The 25,341-nt window shown below is 43.6% G+C and overlaps 1 pseudogene; it reads right to left on the bottom strand.

Moving 5' to 3' along the window:
- Window positions 1–7,368: 7,368 nt before the first annotated feature.
- On the bottom strand, window positions 7,369–24,907 carry LOC137031805 (NLR family CARD domain-containing protein 3-like; annotated as a pseudogene).
- Between the last annotated feature and the right edge of the window lie 434 nt (window positions 24,908–25,341).

Here is a 25,341-nt window from a genome sequence, read left to right as displayed (position 1 = left end):
TATACTAGTAACACATACATGCAGCGAGCACTACAATGGCAGGTACATTCATATTTGCAGGTATAATATTTGTGTATACAGTCTTTGTATGTGAGTGTGTGTCTGTGGGTGCGTGCGTGTATTTTCTCTTTTTATGACCGTTTGGAATTCGGGCCTGTCTTTCGAAACCCGATCCGTGGCGTTCGCATCTCCTTTGAAGTCACAGAGGAGAGGTTTGGGACTTATCGAAATAGTCATAAAAAGAAGGTCTCGTGATCCATTAGTGTCTGCCGGGCCGGAATCGATGTAAGATTTACAAACCAAAGTTCCGTGAATTGAGGCTTAAACACAGTTTATGGTGGGACCTGCTCATCCTTGAGACTGTGCAGACCCTACAGTTTCCCCCTTTCGGCCAGTGAGGTCCCCGTGCGGATCTCGTTGGACGGTAGCGAGGTCGGATGGCACAGATGTCGGACAGCAGGTGGTCCCTACTGGTCCTCGGTCTTTGGGTCGTCGAAGGGAGAGTCCATTTCGATGAGATTTGGTACGTTCTCCCTGTTGGTGCCTCCTCTCCTTGGTTTCCTCTTGAAACCCCGGGGAAGGGCAGGCAGGCACTTGTCCATGGACGCTTGCATCCCCTTCATCCTCTTGAAAAGGATGAAGGCTAGGCCTAGGGTCAGTATGTATCCGATTGCCATGGAGAGGCAAAGGGCTGTGTCGGCGGCAGTCCAAGCTTGGGCTATAGGTGAGCTGGTCAGAATGGGCAGTCGGGAGAGTGCTTGGAGGGCGGCGTCGACAGGAGCAATGTCAATTAACTGGGCCCCCCCTTTCTCAATCCTCAGTTCCAGCTCGGGGGCCAAAGTGAGGTTGTGGTTCATGAAAAAGGGTGGGATCTCCAGTTCTGACTGGTACTCCTCACTTGAGATGTGGTACAAGGCCAGGTCATCGAGGTGGAGGATGGCACCCAGGGGTACCTGGATCCACATGCTTTGACTGGGCAGGCTGACCCGAGTGGCAGTGTCGTGCTGATCGTAAGTCAGGGTGGCGGTGCGAGTGGGAGTGTTAACAAGCCATCGATTGCCCACAATCTCAGCTTGTGTTCCGACGATTTGGGTGCGAGGCTTGGCCTCGGCAGGGCAGCGTGTGTCGCTGATCATGGGCTGTAACCCGCAGATTCCTTCAGTATTGTCTCTGAGGAAAGGTTTGCTAGGGCAGAGGTAATGAATGTCTTTGGTCAAAACACACATGCGTAAATTGGGAGCCAGGTACAGTTGGGGGTTGCTGTCGTGGTATGCTACCACAGCTGGAGTGTGTATCTTGATGTGGGTGTTACCCTTCCAAAACCCGACATTGACAATGTCTTTGAGTCGGTAGATGTTATCTGGTTCGATGATAGGTAGGTTTAGGAGGAAGGCCAACTCCCTTTGTTCGGGGTCGACATGCAGTAGGATGGCACTACCCAGGGAGTAGGCAAGGTGGGTTTGGATAGGGTCCGTGGGTCTGACGGCAGCAGAGGCCAGCACAGTTTGTACGAGGCTCAGGGGTACGAGGTATGGGGGAATCCTTCCCATGGCCAGGTTGTCCATGGAGGAGCTCACTTCCCGCAGCATGTCCGTCATTAGAGCAGTGACGAGCTGAGTTTGGGCGAAGTCATTTTGGAAGACAGTAAACAGTTGCTTCCTTGAGTTCACCGTTTGGATCAGCAGGAAACTGTGAGTATAGAGAACCACCACAATACCTTTCCGGGATTTGCAGGTGGTTCGTAGTGTTTGGCTCTGTGTTGCGAGTTGTTTTCTCAGTGGTAGGCGGAGCTTGTTGCGATGCTGATGAGGGGAGCAGGCTGTGATGAGACTCAAGTCTCCCGGTTGGTACAGGTGCAACGGCAGTGGCACCTGCCGTGCCATCAGTAGTTCCGTGGGGAACACCTGAGTTGACTCCTGTATGGTGTCTGTGATGGCCATGAGCATCAGAGGAGGTTTTACAGTCCAGTCTTTCTGGTCGACTGACCGTGGAAACGTGACTCCTCGGTTTTGCAGTGGAGCTCGGTGCTTTGCGTTTGCAGTCTGGACGTGACGGCAAACTTGACATCCTCTGGCGTGCTCTGCCACATCTTGCTGCATGCTGGGCCAGTACGCCACTTGTTTTAATGTCTCATGAGTGATTCTGGTGCCATGGTGTTTGGCACATGGTGTGTTGTGGGCGTACATCAGTTCACCCCCTTTTGGCCCTGTGGCAGTACAAGCTTTGGCGCAGTGAGGACATCAGGGACATATTTTAGAAAGTTCACTCCCACACGCAGCATGTGGTTGGACTCATGTAGTCGTTTGTGGCCAGGGGCCGTCGTGGGACCATATGCCGTGAACGGGAGGTTGGAGGGGTCTGAGTGGTGGCGCAAAACATTTCGCATGGAAGTGTTGGCAAGTTTGGTTGTCAGTGGCAGTGGCAGTAAGGCGGGAAATGTTGCAGGAACAGTCCGCTGGCTGCGGGTTGTTGTTGCCACACTGAGGGTGGGTGAATGGGGTGGGTGTGACCATAGCTTGTTATGCAGTGTGCCAGCCTTGGCAAGGGCATTAGTTTGGCCTTTGTCACGCCCTGGTTGCTTTAAGCATCTTTTCACCTTTTCCCCGTAAGTGATCGTGTCGTGTGTTTGGGTGATGTCATCACGTGTTTGGAACATGTGTTGACGTTTCACCTGCTTGTTGCATTTAGTCTTGAAACCAGTTTGTTTCCAGCCCAGAAGATGGTATGTGAAACAAGATCTAGCATAGTGTGCGTCTGTGCACATGAGTCCTCTGATGTTATGGACAGAGGAGACTTGAAGGGTTATGAGGGTAGCTGCTGCTTCACCATACTGACGTGACTGGGGACCCCACCTGCCGTTCTGTGGTTGGCAGGGTTGGTTGTTTAACCATCGTACCCCTGCACTTGCCTGTAGGATGCCCTCATGGCTGTAGGAACGTCCATCGACGTAGGCCGTGGGCATTCCTTGGCACGCATTCTCTTTGAGGTACCTGTGACAGGTTGGTTGCTGTTGTTGGGGTACCATTATCTCAAGTGTCAATGCTGGTGTGCTGTTATAGCCGTTTTGGCAGGCAGCTGAATCTCCGCTCCGTGCAGACTTGTGCTTTCTGGCACGTCGTGGCAGTGGCACTTGCTGGTTCAGCTTCCTGAAGTCGCTGGTGGGTCGCCACTTGCTGTCTGGTTTGACAATGGACCAGGTAGGGACTGAATAGGTGCTGTTGCATGGGCAGGTGACACCTTTTTCTTCCATGAAACGACTAGTTTCCTGCACTGGTTCATGTGAGGCAATAGGACCATTGTACTGTTTGATGCAGGTGGGAGGAGTGTTTGGGTGTGTGGAAACACCCATTGTATGAAAGTTAGTGAGGCCACAGTCTAAAGAGTCTTTGGCAAATGACACTCTGGATTTGTTCAGGAACTGTTGAAGTTTTTGACAGTCTGCATCATTCTTTGGGACATTTGCATTTTTCTGGATCTGTTGGCCTTTAGGCTCAAACCTTGGGAATGGCTCCTCTGTTGTGGGGTTAGTTGTCAGGTTGGCTGTCAGTGGTGCAGCGCCTTTTTGAGTTTCGCAGGCAGGCTGGTCAGAGACTGTGGGTACTGCAAGGTGTTTGTCCTCCATCAGCTCCGTTCTGTGCACCTGTTCTGTGGGTACCAGTTTGATGGGGGTGATGGAGATGCTCTTGAAGGATGCTGTGAAACTTGTGTTGCTTAAGCTTCCTTCTGGGGCCATGGCAGCTGGTATTAAGTTAATGACTGTTAACCTGAGTTCAAAGTCATAGGGGCTGTGGTCCATTATCCATTCTAGATGATAGGCTTTGGGAATGCTGATGTCTGTGACCATGCATTCGTTGAGCCAACTGTGGACTACATAAGATGACACTTCAGTTAAGGGTGTGGCTTTTAGAGTGAGTCTAAGTTCCACGCCTTCAGGTGAAAGTGTGAAGGAGCCCAGCATGTGGCTTAAGGTTTGACCACATTGCCTGTTGAGCCAAACAGCACCCCCTTTGGTGTAAGGTGGTACTACAGTTTCCTGTGTGTGGAGCCAAACAGCACCCCCTTTGGTGTAAGGTGGTACTACCGTTTCCTGTGTGTGGAGCCAAACAGCACCCCCTTTGGTGTAAGGTGGTACTACAGTTTCCTGTGTGTGGAGCCAAACAGCACCCCCTTTGGTGTAAGGTGGTACTACAGTTTCCTGTATGTGGATCAGGATGCAGACCTCTTGGGTGGTCTGGCCTGACAGGAAGTTGGCAGTGTTGACAGGGACAACAGGAAGCTGTACAGTCATTGGGGCCCACGACAACTCATTTGCACTGTCCGTGTGAGCATTAGAGTGCATCAGGAGGTCTGGAAGGACCAGGAAGGGATGGGTTAAATGCCGGTTGTTCCATTTGCAGTTCAAAACGCAGATGTCCTTGACAGTCATCATGGTTGGCAGACGAAAGTCTAGTGGAAAGTGTGTTTGCTTGTTGACAAATGGGAGGTCCGGTGTTCCTTCACTGAGAGCACTTAACAGCGTGTGGCTGAAGGCTGAGTTGTCTGCCCACAGTGTGGGAATAATGTCTGTGGTTGTTAAGCCGTTCAGCTGCAGGTCTGGTGTGACCTTGGGGCAGAAGGAGTCAGAGTCTGTGGTGAGCTGAAAGGTGCAGAGGAGCGAACTTGAACTTTGCCCTGGTGCTGAGACGGGGTTCCCGCAGCTAGCTGTGGGGTTTCCCGTGACCTCTGTGACCTGACAGTCTGGCTCAGATGACCTGGGTGACTGGAAAGGCCGCGGTTCTCGTACTTGAGCCCAAATTTTCAGCTGTCTGAAGTCCAATAGGGGCTCAAAGCGATCTAGCAAATCTTTGCCAATGAGCAGGGGAAACGTGTCCATCGGTGAGATGTATACGGGGTGTACCAAACTCATTGGACCGATGGTTAGATGAATGGGAGCTATTTGTTCAAGTTGGATCTCAGTTTGGCTGTATGACTGCACATTTAGCTCACATTTTTGTGATTTAAGAGTTCGATTTTGTTTCTTTGCTTCATGTCTGAGTCTTTCAAAAAGGTTAGTTGACATCAAAGTTAGGTCTGCTCCCGTGTCTACAAGGGCCTCAATCCTCACATCGTTTTCCACAGTGATGGCTATGTACAGCTTTCGGGCCACCCCCTTTTCGATAAGGTTTCCCAGGAGTCTTGGTACCGGGGCTTGGGTGCTGACCGATAAGCAAGTGGGGCTGGTGTTATGTGATTCGTTTGGGAGGCAGACAACCAAAACGGCACTTTCTGGTACCGTGGCGTCCTGGTCGTCGGTGGGTTGATGTGAGCTGGTTTGCTCGGAGTGTGCGGTTGTTGGCTGAGGTGACTGTGTGATGAGGTCACTCTGTGATGTACTAACTGCCTGTGTGGTAAGTCTCTGGTCAACTGTGAGTTGGGTGTGAGGTTGTGTTAAAGGGCTGTCAGGGCAGACGTTAGGGGCAGACCTTGCTTCTAGTCATAAGGAGTCTGACTTGTCCTTCTTGTCCTCCTTTTTGGGCTTTTCCTGGATCAGCTCTTTCAGGACTTTCAGAATCTCCGCAGACTCAGACATAACTGCGTTGCTCGACTCCTGTGAGGGCTCGGACTTGGACTTGTTTGATGCACGTCGAGAGGCCTTCTGTCTTTGGCGATTGGGGCTTGAGGCTCTATCCGATGAAGGCCTGCCATTTCTGGGTCGCCGGCTGGTCTCCCATGCGGCCCCGCCCCTTTGGTTGCTGGCTGGATGTGGCCTGTCCCAGAATCTTTCAGAGTGTCCGCTCTGGTGCTTGGGACGGGCGCCCTCGTGGTGAGGCTGCCCTCTGCTGGCTGGGAACTGTCTTGCCTCTCGGTTGAACGGTCTGTCACTGTGGTGTGTGTGTGCGCCCTCTAGGGCCAGTTCTGGGCAGTGATCAGAGACCGGGTAGATGGTTGGATTTTTAACAGTCTTTTCAGATATGGCCCTTTGCTTGGAATAAGCTTTGTAGGCTAAATCTCGCAGCTGTTGAATAGACATACTTCGTGGGCAGGCCAGGACTCCCAGATGATGACTTACTGCAGTGTGCAGGTTTCTAAGAAACAAAGTCTTAAAGTTGAAATCTTCCTCCATTCCTGGTTCGTTGCGTGCTCCGAAGTAGGCCTTTCGTATACGGTTGTAATATGCTTGTGGAGTTTCCAGTCGGCCCTGTTTAAGATCCATGGCCGCGAGGAGCCCTTGGTCCGATTCAGGGTCAGAAAACTCTTTGATCAGAGCCTGTCGCAGCAGCTGGTAGTCTGCTTTGACAGCTTCTGGCTGCCGATCCAGGAAGCTGCGCACGTCACGGCTGGACGTGATGCGGAGTAGATACAACTTGTCCCATGCACTCACGTTGGCCACATTTTGCAACAGGAAGTCAATGTCTTGCAAATACGCGTGCACGTCGACACCCCCTGCTGGGTTTGGAGTGAAAGTGGGGATATTCTTTGCTAGCTTGTCCAGCTCTTTGGGAATCACGCCATAGCTCGCAGAGCGGCTTTTCTGGGGTGGCTCCCATCCCTTTGCTCCTGACCATGGTTCTTGGAGGCTGGATGTTTTTGGCAGTGGGCTTTCACCCCCCTCGCGAACTAGGGACTCTTGACTGGGGCACTTAGGTCCAGTGGCCAGAGGGAGCTGCATGGCATGCAAGTCTCCTCCCAATTCGCTTTGCAGTTTATAGGAATGCTTTAGTTCTCGGTGCACAGTGTCCAATTCATCTCTAAGATAGTCTCTTTGCTGTTTCAGAGCAGTGATCTCACTTCGGGCCAGTTTAAGGTGATTTTCACAGGCCCGGGCTTTAGCATCTCTTTCTTTCAGTTCAATCTCTGCTCTTGCTAGGAGAGCTTCACCTTGCTGGAGTTTTCCAGTTAGTTCCTCTATGGATTGCTTTTCCATCTGCTCTCTGCGCCCCGTCTCCAAGTGGAGCTCTTCGAGGGCCTTTTGGAGTCTCTCGACTTCCTCCTGTAGCTCAGGATCAGATTCCTCCGCTGTCCTACGCTGATCTGGGGTTTCGAGGAGTAGCTGATCAAGACGATGTTGGGTCTGAGCCTGGTTCCTCCGGGCTTCCTCAGCCTGGAGCTTGAGCGCCGCGACTTCCTGCTCCAGAAGTGCGTTGCTCCTTTCATTGAGCCTTGCCTGGGCGATGAGGTTGTGGGCGAGGCCTCCGATGAGTCTTGCCCATTCTTTGTGACTGTAGCTCTGCATCGGATCGTGGGCCATCAGTCGATTCAAGTCCCTGTCCAGCTGCTCGCGGCTCAGATGCTGGAGGTCGCCGGCGGCATTGGGCAGGAACGGGTTGGTCATGACGCCCAGCCAGGTCTCGAGATGGTCCCAGTGGGTGTCAGGGCTGGATGCTCGTGACATAGTGGCTTCTACTGTTGACGAGAGAAAGACAGCACAACAAAGACAAGAACCAATGCAAGCTTGTGCAGGGATTAGCGGTTACGTAATACGTAATTAGATAATTCTTTTGTGTGGTTCCAATTAACTGGTGCAGACAGTTAGTGGAAGGTAGGTTTGACACTTAATTGTCAAACCAAGAAGGACCACGTAGGTCAATTTGTGTGAGTGAGTGCCGGATTTAACTATAGATTTTGACAGGCGGTAGTTCTAAGAGTCCTTTGGCGACTCTCGCTGCTCGGTCGTCTATCTATTACTCAGTTTTCCGTGGTGGCTCTCACAGGTTCTGCTTCTACGTGAACTGAAAGAAACAAACACAGCAGAAAAGAAAACAGAACAGAGTGGATGCAATTAAATGAGAAATAGAGCAGTAAACAAAATAGAAAGGAATAGACGTAGAATAGCAATAAAACAAAATGTGAAGGGCTAAAGGGGAGAAATTGAGCTTAAACTTCCTATCGCCTCTGGGATTATGACGGGGCCAGGCGAGGGCGCCGTTGAGTCATAAAACTGAGAGGGAGGGTATGGCTTAAAAGTAACAGCGTTGGCCAGAACCTAAAGGAATGAAAGATATGTAATATCTTGTAGTTTTCACTAAGGGAAGGGACTGTACGTTGTTACTCTAGGCCTGGGGTGAATTGCGAGTGCCCAGATGAGAACTCAGTGACGGGGCAGCCTCTCCTAGACGTTCCCACACCCGACTGCGGTGTCCGCGGACGTCCTGTCCTTCTTGCACCACGACGCAGCCTCTCAAACAGTGACCTTCAGCACAATTGCGTTTTCAGGCGAGGTATTAACGCCGACGGCCAGATTGGCAGGTCAAAATTGAATTTTTCCCAACCCCTGAGTCTGACCCCGCAGGCAGTTACTCAAAGGGCGGTTCTGTCGAGCAGAAACAGGGAAATTAAACAAAATTGCCTTGGGTTCCAACTGGACTCGTCGCCTCCCTGCACCTGACACACCCAACCTGCTAATGTCTCTGCGTGCTGCCCGTGGTGTGAGGCCAGAAACGTCCTGCGATTCACACACAGGCACGTGTCAGACTCGCCAGGCCAGGCAACTCCACTTCACTGGAACACACTGGAACAACCGTCAACTCACCACCGGGTGCTAGAGGGCCTTGTCTGCGAGTACACAAACAGTCAAGTAAACACAACTTAATTGTACATTCAAATCTCAATTTAAATCTTGTTTGAACCAAATTTAAATAATCAAGTGTGTAGGATAACAGGATAGGGGTCTTAACTGAGCTGGAAGCCAGACAAAAGGCAAAATAAAACAAAACAATTCAGATGCATTTGATTCAAATTTGAATTAAAGCCTGTTCAATTAAATTTAAACCAGTGCATAGAAATAGAATGGGAAAGGAGAGAGAAAAGAAAAACACAATTCAGAGGCACTTGATTCAAACTTGAATTGAACTCTTGCTCAATTAAATTGAAATAAATGCACAGAAGAACAGCGTGGGGCAAAGAGAGGAGAAAGCCTTCCCTATTTGTGAATTCCCTAAAGCGGAGTGCTTCTTGGTAAGCAGAATGCCAACTGATTGACACTACTTAATCTTAAATTACAATTGAATGTTGTTCAATTAAATTTAAAAATAAGTGTATGAAATAAGGGAGGCTTGGGTGTGTGTGTGTATGTTATTGCCAGCCAATAACATACAGGACACCGGACTAAGAGTGAATAGAATACAGCATTAAGTAATACAAGGGAAAGAATTTCCGAAGTAAATAACGCAAAATAAATAAACAAACAAACAAAAAAACAATTACTAATAAAATAACATAAAATAAAATAAAATAATAACTCAAGAGAAAGAGAGGGAGAAGAACCAACAAAACTGAGTTAAACCAAAGGAGTAGAATGGAGTAACATAAAATAAAAATAGAATAGAATAGAATAGAATAAGTCTGTGACCAAAGGAACCAAGGAGAGGAAAGGACACACAGATGGCAGGGAATTGACTTCCGGATCCGTCTACACGGGGGAGCACTTCCAGGAAGTGAATTCTCTGGTTGGAAGGGCAACTTAATCTAAATTAAAAATTTAAAACGTGTTTAAACCAAATTTAAATAAGTAAACCACCTTCCAAAAACGATTGGAAAGCATAACCATCAACAAACAGTTATAACAGCAACGTTGAAGTAGTCACGGGCGAATTTGGAGACAATTCAGTTCAAAGTACGGAGAGCAGCTTTAACTCAGAACGTCCACACGGTGGCGTTACTGAGTCCACACAACAGTGAAGTAGGGGGGGGGGTGCCCCACCTGGACAGACTGCCCTCTGGCGTCTGGTCAGCGTTACTGCATCCACCTCTGTGATATTTTTAAATTAGCGTTTCAGCTGATCTAACTGCACATATCACATACAAACTCTTTTTAGAATCTCGGCGGATTCTTCTGTGCCAGTTCACTGGACTGGTGCAACCTTTTATCCTAAGTATAAAACTTTGGAACCTCGGGGTTTAGTGACCCCGTTTTTGCACAAATTTTAGTGCACAAATATGTAACTGCAGGATAATTCACTGCTGTTATTAGTCACGCTGGATCAGGGCGTTTTTTCGACTGGCTCCAACTTTACAAGTCAAATCGGATAAAGCAGGTAAACTGTTTTCTGATTAGACTTGTATTTGGTAACGTCTTTTGGGTAGCTAGTCCAATTAGTTACCAAGGGAGCGAGACGCTATTTTTGAATAATTGGACGACACAAATAATTCAATTAAAATAGCGGCAGATAAGGCCTTTTGCAGAGATTAAATAGGAAACTCGCTACAAAATCTCGTTTCAGAACACGCTTAATGACGATCAATTCGTTTCATTCAAGCGGAAATTAATATTCAAAACTGTAACTTACTGCAAAGATTGTCGTCCTTCACAGATAAGAGCTTGACATATTAATGGACTGCAGTGTATTTCACGTTCAACAATTTACTACCGTGTTTTTAGACACAAAAACAGCTTGTTAACGGTGAGTAGTGTGAGGACTCGTGCGTCTTCTCACTGAATAAAAGCGCGCATGAACATTAAATCACACACCAATTATTCTACCTTGCTTCTTTTTTTTTTTCAACAACCAAGTTTAAAACGATGCTCGCGAATACTCCACCAAATAAATGTAGCGATGTACAGTTATTAATCAATTTATGGATGAAATATGAATATCATAATTCAGAAAGCTTTATGACGTTCATATATCGACCCAACGGGGAATTAAACATATATGGTGAATTAACTACAACGAATTATAATCAATCACATATATGATTAGTTCTGGTTGAATAATTATGTGGAAAACTATCAGTTCGTCCACCGAAACGGACAATTATCCACAGATTATCATGACAGAAATGTTATTCTCGGGCCGGGAGACTAACTTTCTATCATAGCCTTCAAATATAGAGCAAGGATATTAGAATCAGAACGTTAAAGTGACTCGGTTGTTGCTAAAATGAGCAAGTGAACAAAAAGCATGGATAAAATGAGTTTAATATACGAAACGGGTAATACACAGGTTATACGGCTAAATGGACACAAGTAAATACAAATACATACAAAGTAGAGGGAAAGGCAGAAACGAAAGAGATGATCAAAGCAGGTCAAATTGCAACAGTTCACCTTTAAGAGCCAGCAAGGAACCTCAGTATTTAAGATCGTAAAAACGTTATACTTGCATAGGTTAGTCAGGGTGCTTGGAGTTTTGGAGCGCTCTGTTTGATAGTTGCTTCTTCTTCCGGAGGTTGTTTCGGCGAAGTTTCAAACGAGGGTTTAACTGTTGTAATATGACCGGAAAATAAAGAAGAGAGTCCGTCTTGACGGCAGGAACTCGTGCAGAAAACTTGTGCCTCCAAAAGACGCGTGTCATGGTGTTTTAAAGACAACAAACCAGAACGCCTTACTGATAACGTCCTCCAATGATAGCGTTGCAATTTGGCGGGTTTCCACATTCCTTTGTCCTGTCTCCCGAATAAATTTATGGTATGTTGAATCAGTGCATTTCCTTCATAGTATTATTAAACATTGAACGATGCATTTGGCAGAAATGTAACGTACATGAGTGAATAGCTCGGATTCACAGCTTTACGGAGAGATCAAACTCGACAGGTGTCGCTCGTCATATAAAGAAGATACACTTTACACTCTATTACTATCGTTTAACATGAAAACTAACCTACTACAGTCAATTCTACGATTCTATACTAGTAACACATACATGCAGCGAGCACTACAATGGCAGGTACATTCATATTTGCAGGTATAATATTTGTGTATACAGTCTTTGTATGTGAGTGTGTGTCTGTGGGTGCGTGCGTGTATTTTCTCTTTTTATGACCGTTTGGAATTCGGGCCTGTCTTTCGAAACCCGATCCGTGGCGTTCGCATCTCCTTTGAAGTCACAGAGGAGAGGTTTGGGACTTATCGAAATAGTCATAAAAAGAAGGTCTCGTGATCCATTAGTGTCTGCCGGGCCGGAATCGATGTAAGATTTACAAACCAAAGTTCCGTGAATTGAGGCTTAAACACAGTTTATGGTGGGACCTGCTCATCCTTGAGACTGTGCAGACCCTACAACTGAAACTTTATTATTTGCACTTGTGACTATTAATTGATGTCACAATTGTGAAACAGTTGCAATGGAAAGATTTTAAATCTCAATAACATTTATGTTTTGTTTTTCTCTGAGGTGGAAATGTGTTTCCTCACAGGAGGTTGTTAAATCTGACACATAGACACTGAAGAATCAGGATAAACCCCAAATCCAGCATAGAGGGGTTCAGTGAATGTAGTGCTGAATGTGTAAATGTGTGTGAGTGTGTGTGTGTCAGAGACGCTGTAGAAGGACAGAGTGCCGGCCGACATGTCCAGAAAGATGCCTATTCTATTAGAGCGGGCTGAAGGGCCAGATACATCAGTGCTCTGATTATTGTACCAGACAGTGTAATTCATATCAGAACAGTACATACTCCAGGACTGTTCATTGAGTCAAAACCAACAGTCAATCCCACTTTTCCTGCTGATTCCTTTATATGCCACTGCAACATGACCTGATCCACTCCATTTAACCTCCCAGTAACAGCGTCCAGACAGACTCTCTCGACACAAAACCTGCTCCTGGCTCTCGAATCTCTCTGGATGCTCAGGATACGGCTGATTCTCCTTCACAAATGTTGTTTTTCTGTTCTCTTCAGACAGGATGAGTTGAGTGTGTGCTGTGTTTGGATCCAGTGTGAGATCACAGGCATCTGAACACAAGAAGAGAGAGGAAAACAACAATGACATTGTTAAATATGCACAGGTGTGTGTGTGTGTGTATACCTGGTAAACCCTACATTATATCCCCTTAAAGAGTAATAACTGTAATAACTAGTAATAACTGTAATTTTTGTTGGGACATTTTTGGCCCCTATGAGGAAAACAGCTTATAAATCATGTATGTATATATGTATGTATGTATGTATGTATTTTTCTTTCAATGATTGGTAGAATATACAGTTGGTAGAAATCATTATCCATTTGGAATGTTCTCATAATGATAGGTATACCAGTATGTGTGTGTGTGTTTAGAGAGAGAGAGAGAGAGAGAGAAAGAGAGAGAGAGAACGAAAGAAAGAGAGAAAGACAGGACTTACATTTTTGCAATCCTGGTCTGATCATGATATCTCCTCCATGGTCCAAACTATACACACACACACACACACACACACACACACACACACACAGAGTATATGATATGTGGGAAGATTGTTATAATTGCAAATAAAAATGTGAGTTTTGTGGCTTTTAATCCAATCTGTTTTAATCTGTTTTAATCCACATTATGACAAACAAATTTAATTTAGGCTTTTAATAAAATTTAGTTTTATAAACACTGGTCAATGCACATACAAAGAGTGCATCACGTCCCTTAAAAAGAGCTAAGAGTTTTAGCATAAAACCTATTGACAAACTGATACAAAAAAAAAATCGACCTACAAATGCAATCGTTTGGAGGCTATACATACATTATCACAACACTGGCCAATCATTCAGGCAAAAGACAGCATTTAGTCTCAAAAAACAATAAATTGTCTCAATACATACACTGACTTTCCACTATACAAACTAAACTCTCTTGAATCCTAGTAGGACTTTAAAAATATATGGGTTGTAGTAATTTGTTTTTTTTCTACAATTTAATTTGTATTAGTCCTTTAGTTTTACCCCCTCAAAATTTGACTGTTCAAAGTTTTTTCTTATAAGACATTTACGGATAAAGCCGGTTAAAAAAGTAATGATACCATAAAAACAAAAAATTCACTAGCAATTTCTTAACAAAAGATCCCTCTTAGGTGACCTTAATCACATACAGATATTTGAGTCATTACTGCTAAACATACTTGAGTATCTGCAGTGAGCAGTTTGGATTTTGTTTGTGATTGAGCAGCTGGACTCCTGATCGTCCTGGGTGATTGTAGCTCAGATCCAGCTCTCTCAGGTGTGAGGGGTTTGAACTCAGAGCTGAAAACAGATAACCACAGCCTTCCTCTGTCACCATACAGCCAGACAACCTACAGAAACACACAGTCAGATCATCTACAGACACACATCAACACTATGGCTGGCTAACCGTACATTATGCCTTATATATTCTTAAATACCTCAGTATCTCCAGCTGACATTTTGCACTCTTCAGACCATCAGAAATCAACTTCATTCCTGAATCCTGCAGGTCATTGTTACTCAGATCCAGCTCTTTCAGGACAGAGTGTGGGGATTGAACAGCTACACTCTCAGAAAAAAAAGTACAAAATTGTACCTTTAGGGGTACAATGTAACAAAGGTACAAATTTGTACCCTTGTGATTTGTAACTTAAGAGACCAGTTTTGTACCTTTGGTGACAATTTTGTACCTTTATTTAACAATACAAAAATTGACCCTTCAAAAAGGATACAAAATTGGCTTTGACAGCGTACAATCGTTGACTATAATGAGATATATATATTTTACACACACACACACACACACGCTGAATTAAAATCAGAATTTATTAAATCCTTTTCATTTTCACATTTTATAACATTTCATTTTAAACACATTTTTAAACATTCCATATGAGTCCATCTTGCCGGGTGTTAAAAAGTAACACTGAAGCAGTGTTAAAGTTAATGAGATAATTAATTGATGATTGAGTGATGATTGACAATTAGTGGAGACACCTGATGATAATAAGCAGAATCATTTGATTGGTGGCTCCCATCATGCACTGCAACATGAAACACTTTGTTTGATTGTCACCATTTTTGAGGGTCATATGCTGATTCTTGATGCCTGTGTGTGTTTCAAAAAAACACTTCAGATTATAAAAGCTCTGCTGGATCTCAAACGGTAACAGAGATTTACTATAAAGAAATAATGTAACATCTATATCACCAGTTAATACTGGATGTCACCAATGAATCTGGCCATTTCACAATGAGAAAACACAACCATTGTGACTGTGCTTCCCAAAGCATTGTAAACCTAAATTGATCAACTTTGGCTCACAGCACTTTTGGGAAACACAGCTCAGATCATAGTTTCTCTGACCATAACAAATGTGCTCTACAAACACAAAGTTGGAGCAGCCAGAGATAAATTAATGTTAATAAATAGAGTCAAGAGCCCAACTAAAGGAAATGCTTTTCACCATCATGGTGACTTCAAACTAAACTTTCATTAAAACATTAACATCTAAACATCTGTTAATTCTCAATAAGACCTTTTGTTGATGTATGACAGAAATCAAATCAAACTGGTTAATAATAAGTGTAATAATGTTTAATGGCTGGAAGTCAGTTGTAGTTGTTGTGTCTCTCTCTATTTCTCTTGATGTTTCTTCAGTGATTCTGCTTATTAACATCAGGTGTCTCCACTAATTGTCAATCATCACTCAATCATCAATCAATTATCTCATTAACTTTAACACTGCTTCAGTGTTACTTTTTAACACCCGGCAAGATGGAGTCATATGAAATGTTTAAAAATGTGTTTAAAATGAAATGTTGTAAAATGTGAAAATGAAAAGGATTGAATAAATTCTGATTTTAATTCAGCGTGTGTGTGTGTAAAATATATATATATATATATATATATATATATATATATATATATATATATATATATATATATATATATATCATTATAGTCAACGATTGTACGCTGTCAAAAAAGCCAATTTTGTACTCTTTTGAAGGGTCAATTTTTGTACTGTTAAATAAAGGTACAAAATTGTCACCACAGGTACAAAACTGATCTCTTAAGGTACAAATCACAAGGGTACAAATGTGTACCTTTGAGGGTACAGCCCCAGTGACAAGCCATTGTACCCCTAAAGGTACAATTTTGTACTTTATATTCTGAGAGAGTACAAAATTGTCTCCAAAGGTACAAAACTGATCTCTTAAGGTACAAAACTGATCTCTTAAGGTACAAAACTGGTCTCTTAAGATACAAAACTGATCTCTTAAGGTACAAATCACAAGGGTACAAATTTGTACCTTTGAGGGTACAGCCCCAGTGACAAGCCATTGTACCCCTAAAGGTACAATTTTGTACTTTATTTTCTGAGAGAGTACAAAATTGTCACCAAAGGTACAAAACTGTTCTCTTAAGGTACAAAACTGGTCTCTTAAGGTACAAATCACAAGGGTACAAATTTGTACCTTTGAGGGTACAGCCCCAGTGACAAGCCATTGTACCCCTAAAGGTACAATTTTGTACTTTATTTTCTGAGAGAGTACAAAATTGTCACCAAAGGTACAAAACTGTTCTCTTAAGGTACAAAACTGGTCTCTTAAGGTAAAAATCACAAGGGTACAAATTTGTACCTTTGAGGGTACAGCCCCAGTGACAAGCCATTGTACCCCTAAAGGTACAATTATGTACTTTATTTTCTGAGAGAGTACAAAATTGTCACCAAAGGTACAAAACTGTTCTCTTAAGGTACAAAACACAAGGGTACAAATTTGTACCTTTGTACCATTGTACCCCTAAAGGTACAATTTTGTACTTTTTTTTCTGAGAGTGTAATGACACAATTTCACATGACTGACCAGTGAGATTACAGCCAGCAAGACTGAAAGAGAGTAAAACACAGTAAATTGCCATACCTGTATTGCCATATCTTTTTTTTTTTTTTTTTGAAAACGACATTCAAATTAAATGCCCAAGTCATAATTTAAGCCATTAAGACATGATTTAACACTCACGGGGCTTTTGTGCAGTTGATCACAGCTGGTATCAGTCTTCTTCTACCCTCATCTGATGTGTTGTATTTCTTGAGATCCAGCTCATCCAGCACCTCCTCTGACATCTGAAGCACATAGGTGATTGTCGAGCAGTGAGCAGGAGAGAGTTTCTTCTCTGAGAGTTTGTCTGATTTCACAAACTCTTGAATGTATCTGGACAGAGTCTGATCTTTCACTTCCAGCAGACAGAGGAACAGATTGATGGATCTTTCAGTGGAGACTCCATGTCCATCTTTGATCTTCTCTTTAATGTACTGTGTGGTTCTCCTGATGCTCTCTGAGCTGTTCTCTGTGCGTGACAGTAGATCCTGCAAGAGTCTCTGATTGGACTCCAGTGAGATGCCCAGCAGGAACCGCAGAAACAGATCCAGGTGTCCATTTTCACTTTCAAGAGCTTTATCTGTTGCATCCCTATGCAGATTATGCATCACATCACAAAACTGTAATATGTCAAAATTTTTTATAACATAATAGTAAAACACATAGAAAGCAGCGAAAAACTCCTGAACGCTCAAATGAATGAAACTGTATATTTTCCTCTGATTAATCACAGATTCCTCCTTAAAGATCTCAGTGCAAATCCCAGAATGCACTGAGGCGTCAGTGACATCTATGCCACTCTCTCTCAGGTCCTCCTCATAGAACATCACATTGCCCTTCATCAGCTGTTTGAAAGCCACTTCAGCAAGTTTCACAATCACTTCTCTGTTGGACTGCAGGAGTTTCTCTGAATCTCTTTCTTCATACTTCTGATTCCTCATGTTGATCTGAATCAGCAGGAAGTGGATGTACATTTCAGTCAGAGTTTGAGGGATTTCTGCACTCAGATCTTCTTTCAGGATCTTTTGAAGCACAGTGGATGAGATCCAGCAGAAGACAGGTATGTGGCACATGATGTGGAGGCTTCTTGCTCTTCTGATGTGTGAGATGATTCTGCTGGCTTGATGCTCATCACTGATTCTCTTCCTGAAATATTCCTCCTTCTGAGGCTCATTGAATCCCTGAATTTCTGTCAGACGGTTCATGTATTTGGAGATCTGATTGACTGCTGCTGGTCTGGAGGTGATCCAGATGAGAGCAGAGGGAATCAACTCTCCTTTCATGAGGTTTGACATCAACACACCCACTGACAAACTCTCAGTCACATCAGAAACTTTCTGAGTATCTGAAAACATCAATGGTATTCTGCTTTCATCCAGACCATCAAAGATGAACACAACTTTACACTCCTCATAAATCTTTGAGTCCAGATCTTGAAGTTCAGGATGAAAGTCCAGCATAAGTCTGTGAAGACTGTACTGATGATCTCGGATCAAGTTCAGCTCTCGAAATGGAAGCACAAACATGAAATCTACATCCTGATTGGCTTTTCCCTCAGCCCAGTCCAGAATGAACTTCTGCACAGAGACAGTTTTTCCAATTCCAGCGATGCCTTTAGTAAGAACAGTCTTGATTTGGTCTTTCTCCTCACATCCTGGTTCAGATGAGGCTTTAAAGATGTCATTGCAGTCGACTGGAGTATCTTGTGAGTGTGGTGTTCTGGCTGTTTTCTCCATCTGTAAAACCTCATGTTCTTCATTCACTCCTTCTCTCTCTCCCTCTATGATGTAGAGCTGTGTGTAGATCCTGCTCAGGAGGGTTTCATTCTCTTGGAGTTTGGTTCCCTCAAATAATCTCTCATACTTGTTCTTCATGCTGGTTTTGTGCTGGTCTTTGACTCTCTGCAAGTCTTCAGTCTCCAGTGTGTGTGACTGCAGGACTGCTTCAGTTTTGTCCTGCCTGATATGGATCTGAGAGTGGGATGAAGTGGATGGCACAGATCTGATCATAACATACAAAAGACACATGTACATCAACAAAATTTTTGCATGAAAAAGATCACACAGCATTATAATCTAAATATATTACATATACTTTCAACCTAAATTTTCTAATCTTAAAAGAGTGCCAATTTTAATCTTACCAAATGTTCAAGGTTTGAGATGAGGATATTATAGCCCTGTTTCCACCACAAGAACTTTCCCTAGGAACTAGGGACTTTGGGGTGGTACTTGGTGTGTTTCGACCGCAGGAACCAGGGTCTAAATAAAGTTACGTGGCACAGTTGGTAGCTAACACCAGGCAAAATGAAGGAGAGTTGAAGAATACAGGCTTTAATAATAACACGTAGAATAAACACCACCTTACACAGACGAGAACGGACAAGGAATGAGGGTGAACACAGGGATTGAATACAGGAAGCAAACAAAGGGAACTTAACAAGGTGATGAGATAATGAGACACAGGTGAATCAAATGAACTAATGAACAGAATGGGGAAACTAGGTCACAAGGGAAAACGGAAACATGAGGATCTGTAACAGTTCGCCCCCTCCCGGATAGGTGCGTCCTCGCGCCGTACGAGTCCAACAGAGGAGGGAGGGAGGGGGTTCTGGAGGAGGGCGAAGTAAAATAAAGACACAAAAGAAAAGAGTCCATGATACAGAAAATATAGTCCAAGGGGGCGTGGAGGGTGGGAGGAGCCAGGGGGGGACCAGGAGCAGGCAGAGTAGATGGAGACTCCAGAGTCCAGCCAGGATGATGATCCACGGTGGAGTCGAAGGACGGATGAGCCATGGTGTAATATTCCTCGACAAAACCGTGGGTAGGACTGATGGAGACAAAGCCGATGGAGAAGGAGCCCAGAGCGCAGATGGATGGCCGACGACCAGGCACGACACTGCGAGGGAGGCGTGGCGACGATACCTTGAGGAGGAGCCGGGGTGCCAGAGGTCTGAGGTGGAACCGGAGCGACAGAGGACCGAGGCAGAACCGGAGGGAGGGCGGAGCCAGATGGAGCCGTAGGGGTGGAGAGGCGTCACGCAGCAGACGACTCGTAAGTCCGTGGCGAAGGCGTGGCGACGTCTGACCAAGGTGTAGCCAGAGGTTCGAGGGAGCCCGGTGTAGCCGAATGGCCGATGGTCCCAGGCGGAGCCGAGGGGGGGAGGAGCCATGGCGGAGGAGTCTGGACGACGGGCCGAGGTGGAGAGACTGGATCGGAGGCAGGAGGCGGAGCTAAGGGGCCCAGGGATCCAGACGGTGCTGTAGAACGGCTGGCCCGAGGTGGATCCACACCACAGAGGCTGGTGGAGGAGACACTGAGGTGCCAGCGTGATGCAGCGGCGACTGGGCAGAGGAACTTGATGGTAGCTGGAGAGGAGGCGGGAGAGGGAGGCTGGGAGGGACCAAAGGAGACGCAGGGCTGGACGGAACCAGCAGGGAGACGGACAGTTCTAGGCTGGACGGGACCAGCAGGGAGACGGACAGTTCTAGGCTGGACGGGACCAGCGGGAAGACGGACAGTTCTAGGCTGGATGGGACCAGCGGGGGTAGGAGACACAGGGGATCCTCCTCTTCACTACAGTCCTCATAAAAAGAAAGTAAATAGTCCAGCGCTTGCTCACCCTCTGTGGTGGGAATATGGGTGGGGCTCCACTCCATCCCCTCGAACTCCACAGGGACTCCCACGTTGGCGCACGTTGTTGCCGGCTCACACACCTGGTCAGACATCTGTCCTCAGGACTCCAGTTCTGAGGTGAAGTGAAACTCGGTCCCGCTTGTCAGCTCCGGCTCATTTCTCGCGGCAGGCTGATTACCTCCATCTGCGGTGGGCTCTGGCTTGTCGACTGTGTCGTTGGGTGAAGGCAGGCTGAACTCTGGATGGGGAGTGGGGCTGGTGACTTCTTCAGCGATGGCGATAGTGAATGGAGAGTCACAGTTCACCAGCACCCACTCCACATACTCGGCGAAATTCCCCCGAGGACCCACACCAGGCAGACGAGCTCTTGACGTCGTGCTGAGGCTCATATAGAAAAAACACTCAGCGTTTCGTCCGGGATGTTGGTATGGCACACCAGATCTAAAAACCTTTGGGTGTGGGTCTCGAGGGACTGCTGCTCCTGGTCGAGGTAAAGCAGTTGGACAGCCGGTAAGTCCATATCGGTATTGGTCCGTTCTTCTGTCACAGTTGGTAGCTAACACCAGGCAAAACGAAGGAGAGTTGAAGAATACAGGCTTTAATAATAACACGTAGAATAAACACAACCTTACACAGACGAGAACGGACAAGGAATGAGGGTGAACACAGGGATTAAATACAGGAAGCAAACAAAGGGAACTTAACAAGGTGATGAGATAATGAGACACAGGTGAATCAAATGAACTAATGAACAGAATGGGGAAACTAGGTCACAGGGGAAAATGGAAACATGAGGATCTGTAACATTACGTCCCTGCTTACAAGGTAGTACTTTTTCACTGGAAGCACTGAATATGCTGATTGGTTGACTCCAAGCAGCATTTTATTTCAACCACCATTTTTAAAAGTTGGTTACGATGTGTGCAGTAAGTGTTGTTTGCTATTCGAATCAACATTGCAGGTTAAAAATATGACAGAAGGACCGACGATAAGGTTCAGGCTTTATTAAGCTTATATGTGAACGATGAAATCCAGCGGAACATGTAAAGTCGCATGCAGTCCAATGTCACCAGACTAATCTTTAGACTGCTATGGAAAAGCAGATAGCAACAGTTCCTGGAACAATGTTATGGGTAATTTTGGTGGAAACAAGGCTTATATCATCAATATTGAATACTAAGGTCAGAAAGACACTTTATTTTAATGTCTTTTAACTAGTTGCTAATTGGCACGCATATTATTAGAATATTGGGTATTTATTAGTACTTATTAAGCACATATTAATGCCTTATTCTGCATGACCTTATTCTAAATTCTTAATCCTACTCAATACCTAAACTTAACTACATTACTATTAATAAGCAGTAAATTGGGATTTTATTAAGGGAGAAGTAGTAGTTAATAGTGTTCCCTATGCTAAATTGTTACCAAGATAATGTTTAGTACCAAAGCTGTCTTGGTACTCTGCACTGCAGATTGGAACCTGATTGGAAAGTCTCAACTTTAGCCTTGTGTTTATGAATGATAATAAATGTTGCAAGATTATATAAAATAGAAAATAGGTCCCCTGGAGCTAAGTTAGGTATTTTTAAAAGTGGTCACAACGGCATGCTTAAAATCTAGAGGGCATGTGACCTTAGTCAGGCACTTGTTAATTAAAAACAATAAGCTGGGTAATAGACAGTCAGAGATTTGCTTGAAAAAAATGACTGGGAATAACATCATTAGGACAAAAATTTTAGTTGTTGTTTAAATATCTTTTACAGCTGATGCGGTGGTGGGTTCTAACTCCCTACACTCAGACAGGAAGATCATATGGACCATATTCATTTGAATAATCTGGGAACACTGATCCATGATTTGGATGAAAAAAAACAATGAGTGTGATTAGTAAAATGGTCTAAATCTCACAGTAGTAATTTACATTATAACAAAGGTTTAAAACTTATGAGGATTTTGCTCTTTCTTTGAGGGGTGTGTCTGCCTCAATGCCTCTGGTGAGAAAAATTTGCTGCCCCAAAACAAGTGTGAGCCTTGGGTAATGGGATCCTACCCAACCAAAATTCTAGAAATTAGATTTAAATATTTATTTGTTCTGGGTATTTAAAGGAAACTGGCAAGATATTTATTGGGTTTATAATTTAAAAAAAATACAGCACAGTGTTGTGTGAGTCTCTCAAGAGAGAGTTTGAGTCTCTGCACACAAAAACACTCACATACTACTAATGGTACACGTATATCACTCTTAGATTCAAAACATTTTAAATAAAGAGTTTTTTACTGCATCAGCAACTACACAACCACCATCTGTTAAATAAAACAACATGCAGCATATCATCATTTTCTCTTGATCTTCTCCTGAACTTAAGCACAGGCTCTACTCTTCAGCACAATAGTGACCCACAAAACAATTTTGCCATAAACTACTGGCAACAGTGTTGCCACTAACAGTTTTTTTTTTTAACTAACAGTTTGTTACTGTTAAAATACATTTTGTGGGTGTGTCTTTTCTTACATCTTTAACCCTTTCAACCCCACAGGAACATCCTCTAGTGTCCCCACTACAGAGTAAAAGTAACATTGACACTGTTGCAGTGAGATAATTAAGTTAATATTTAAGCGATGATTGAGCATTAATGATGAACACCTGCTGTTAACAAGCAGAACCACTGAAAAGAGGAACAAGAATGGAAAAAAAAATATTCCAGTCGTTACACATTATTGCACTTATTACTGACCAGTTGAACTTTATTTCTACAGAAGATCTTATTGAGAATTAACAGAAATTTAGATATTGATGTTTTTTTCTAAAATGTTTGGTTTGATGTCACCATTGATGAGATCAGCGTTTGCTTTAGTTGAGATCTTGACCCTTGCCTTTTTATACATCAGTTTTTGTTTTTATTCTGGCTGCCTAAACTATTTTTGCAAGCCACATTTGTCATAGCAGAAACAAATGTGGAAAAAAATTGCTGATAGTTATGTGTTGATGAAGATATAACATAACATAGTCTTTTGACTCATTAAACTCATACTGTGTTTATTCCCTTGTCTTACATTATTAACAGACTAAAATGTTACATTTTCAGCACTGTGAAGCCACAGCAAGACTTCCAACAACAATCAGTTTATTTTTATTTTTTTAAACACCATGCACGTAAAGTAAAAGTGAAAGCTGCATCATTATTTAGACACACAGATATCAAAAATCAGCAGATCATTCTAAACAATGGTGGCAGTAAAAAAGTAAATATACATGAGGTTTGACTGCACACTCACTCACAGAAAGTTTTTATTGATCAATGTTTTGTTGTTTTCACAACAAACAAAACACCTGATCAAATTCATGTTGGCTTTTTCCATCCATATCAAATGTGTTTTATAAACACTCAGTTTCAGCAGTCAGAGAAAACTAATGTAAAAGAGTCAAGAGCCCAACTAAAGCAGACACTGGTCACCACGATGGTGACTGAAGTCAGTTGTAGTTCTTGTGTTTCTGCTTGTCTCTTCTCTTTTTTCTGGTCTTGTTTCTCTGTCCTTCAGTGATTCTGTTTATCAGGTGTTCATCAGTGTCTGAATTCCCTCACTTCTTTTCATTCACTCTGTCAAGTGGACTATATTAGTGAACTAATGTAGGGAATAGTGAATGAGGGTATAGAGTGTGATTTAGAAAACAACCCAACATGTTGCTCCAGTTAGCTTGAATGCACTGTAAATTAATTTTAAAGCATCTGCCAAATGCATACATGGGTATCTTACTGTACCTGGGGTCAGATGTCACTTCTCCATCACTGAAAATAATGGGGTTGCGCATGGACTGGTCACTCTTCATTGACACACTGGATCCTGCATCATACTCTTCTTTCTCCTTCCTGTCCTCCTCTATCTCCTCACAGTGATGCATTTTGGATGTGTGTTCCCCAGCTCTTTTTCCTAATTCAAGGCATTTATCTGCTAATTACCTTCAAAAGGACAATAAAAACAAACGTACAGTAACAACAATCTCTCAGATTCATGGAGTAAAACAGTATGTTTTAAACTCCATTGCTCTTTAAAATCTTTCGAAGAAAGCTTTCATTTTGTGTCCATCATTAAGCCTGTTTTGAAGTGTATCCTTCAATCCTTTGTACAGATTCTAATTCACAAAAAAAGAATTAGTGGAAAATTGATCAGCACTGAGCTCGCCTGAGTTTATCATGAGATGCAAGACAAAAGACTGTTTCATTCTAGCCTTCATGCTATCTTCATGTATTACCTGAAATTCTACTTCCTACTTCTAAAGCCGTACAGTAGCCTAATTATGAGTAGTCATGTTCAAGTGTTGCTACACACATGAAAGCCAGGTTTATTGTAGGTTTATTGCTTATTTCAAATTCAAATAACATGCAATTATACAGGTGCAAAGAAGTCCAATATGTGCACAATAATTCATTAAGTGGCATTGCATCTTATAAGTCATTGGCACAAGCTGCTCTGCTTAGTAACATGTCACCATAGTGTGGCAGCTTCAGTAGCTACTGATGAGTTGAGCAGCTACTGATCACCCAAAACACACGGAATCTATCACTGGGCATTACGAATACCGCATTAACAGTCGTATTTCTATTATAGCCTGCATTGTGATAAAGAATAACTTCTGAACTTACCACAGCATGTACCGGAGTTAAATACGCTGGGTGTGTTTTGTTTTATACCTCCGGACTGGCGTCTCTTCCGTGTTTTCTTTTACTTTTGTTTTCTGGTCACCTACGCGGTGACTTGGGGTGTGTTCCGTTCGACCGTCAGTGCGAAGTGAACTTCACAGGGTATCCCGCCATCTGAAATGAGATGCCAATCCGAAGAAAGCATATGTTATGTGTTCAGTTAGATCTCCAAGGGCACTGCAAAAGGCACAGGCTAAGGGCACATCGAGAGCACACCATCACCATCATCACAAGTGGAGAGCGGAATTTCACCACCTGTCAGTACCTGCGCATTACCACAATCGTCTACTGCAAGAATTTTACATTAAAGAAACACGGAAAAGGAACTATCAAGATTATGTTTAAATAAGAAAAGACACATCGTAAAATAATGTTTATTTCAATATTTAACATGCAACAGACATTTATCACTTAGTCTATTCAGCTTCATGTATGACTATTTATATTAAATAAATTAATAATACATTTATACACATTATATAGACCTATTATATAGCCTACATATAT

The sequence above is a fragment of the Chanodichthys erythropterus genome, chromosome 12 (genome assembly GCF_024489055.1).
Source record: "Chanodichthys erythropterus isolate Z2021 chromosome 12, ASM2448905v1, whole genome shotgun sequence".
NCBI classification, from domain to species: Eukaryota; Metazoa; Chordata; class Actinopteri; order Cypriniformes; family Xenocyprididae; genus Chanodichthys; species Chanodichthys erythropterus.
The sequence above is the reverse complement of the archived record's forward strand: the minus strand, read 5'-3'. Positions and strand labels throughout refer to the sequence as shown.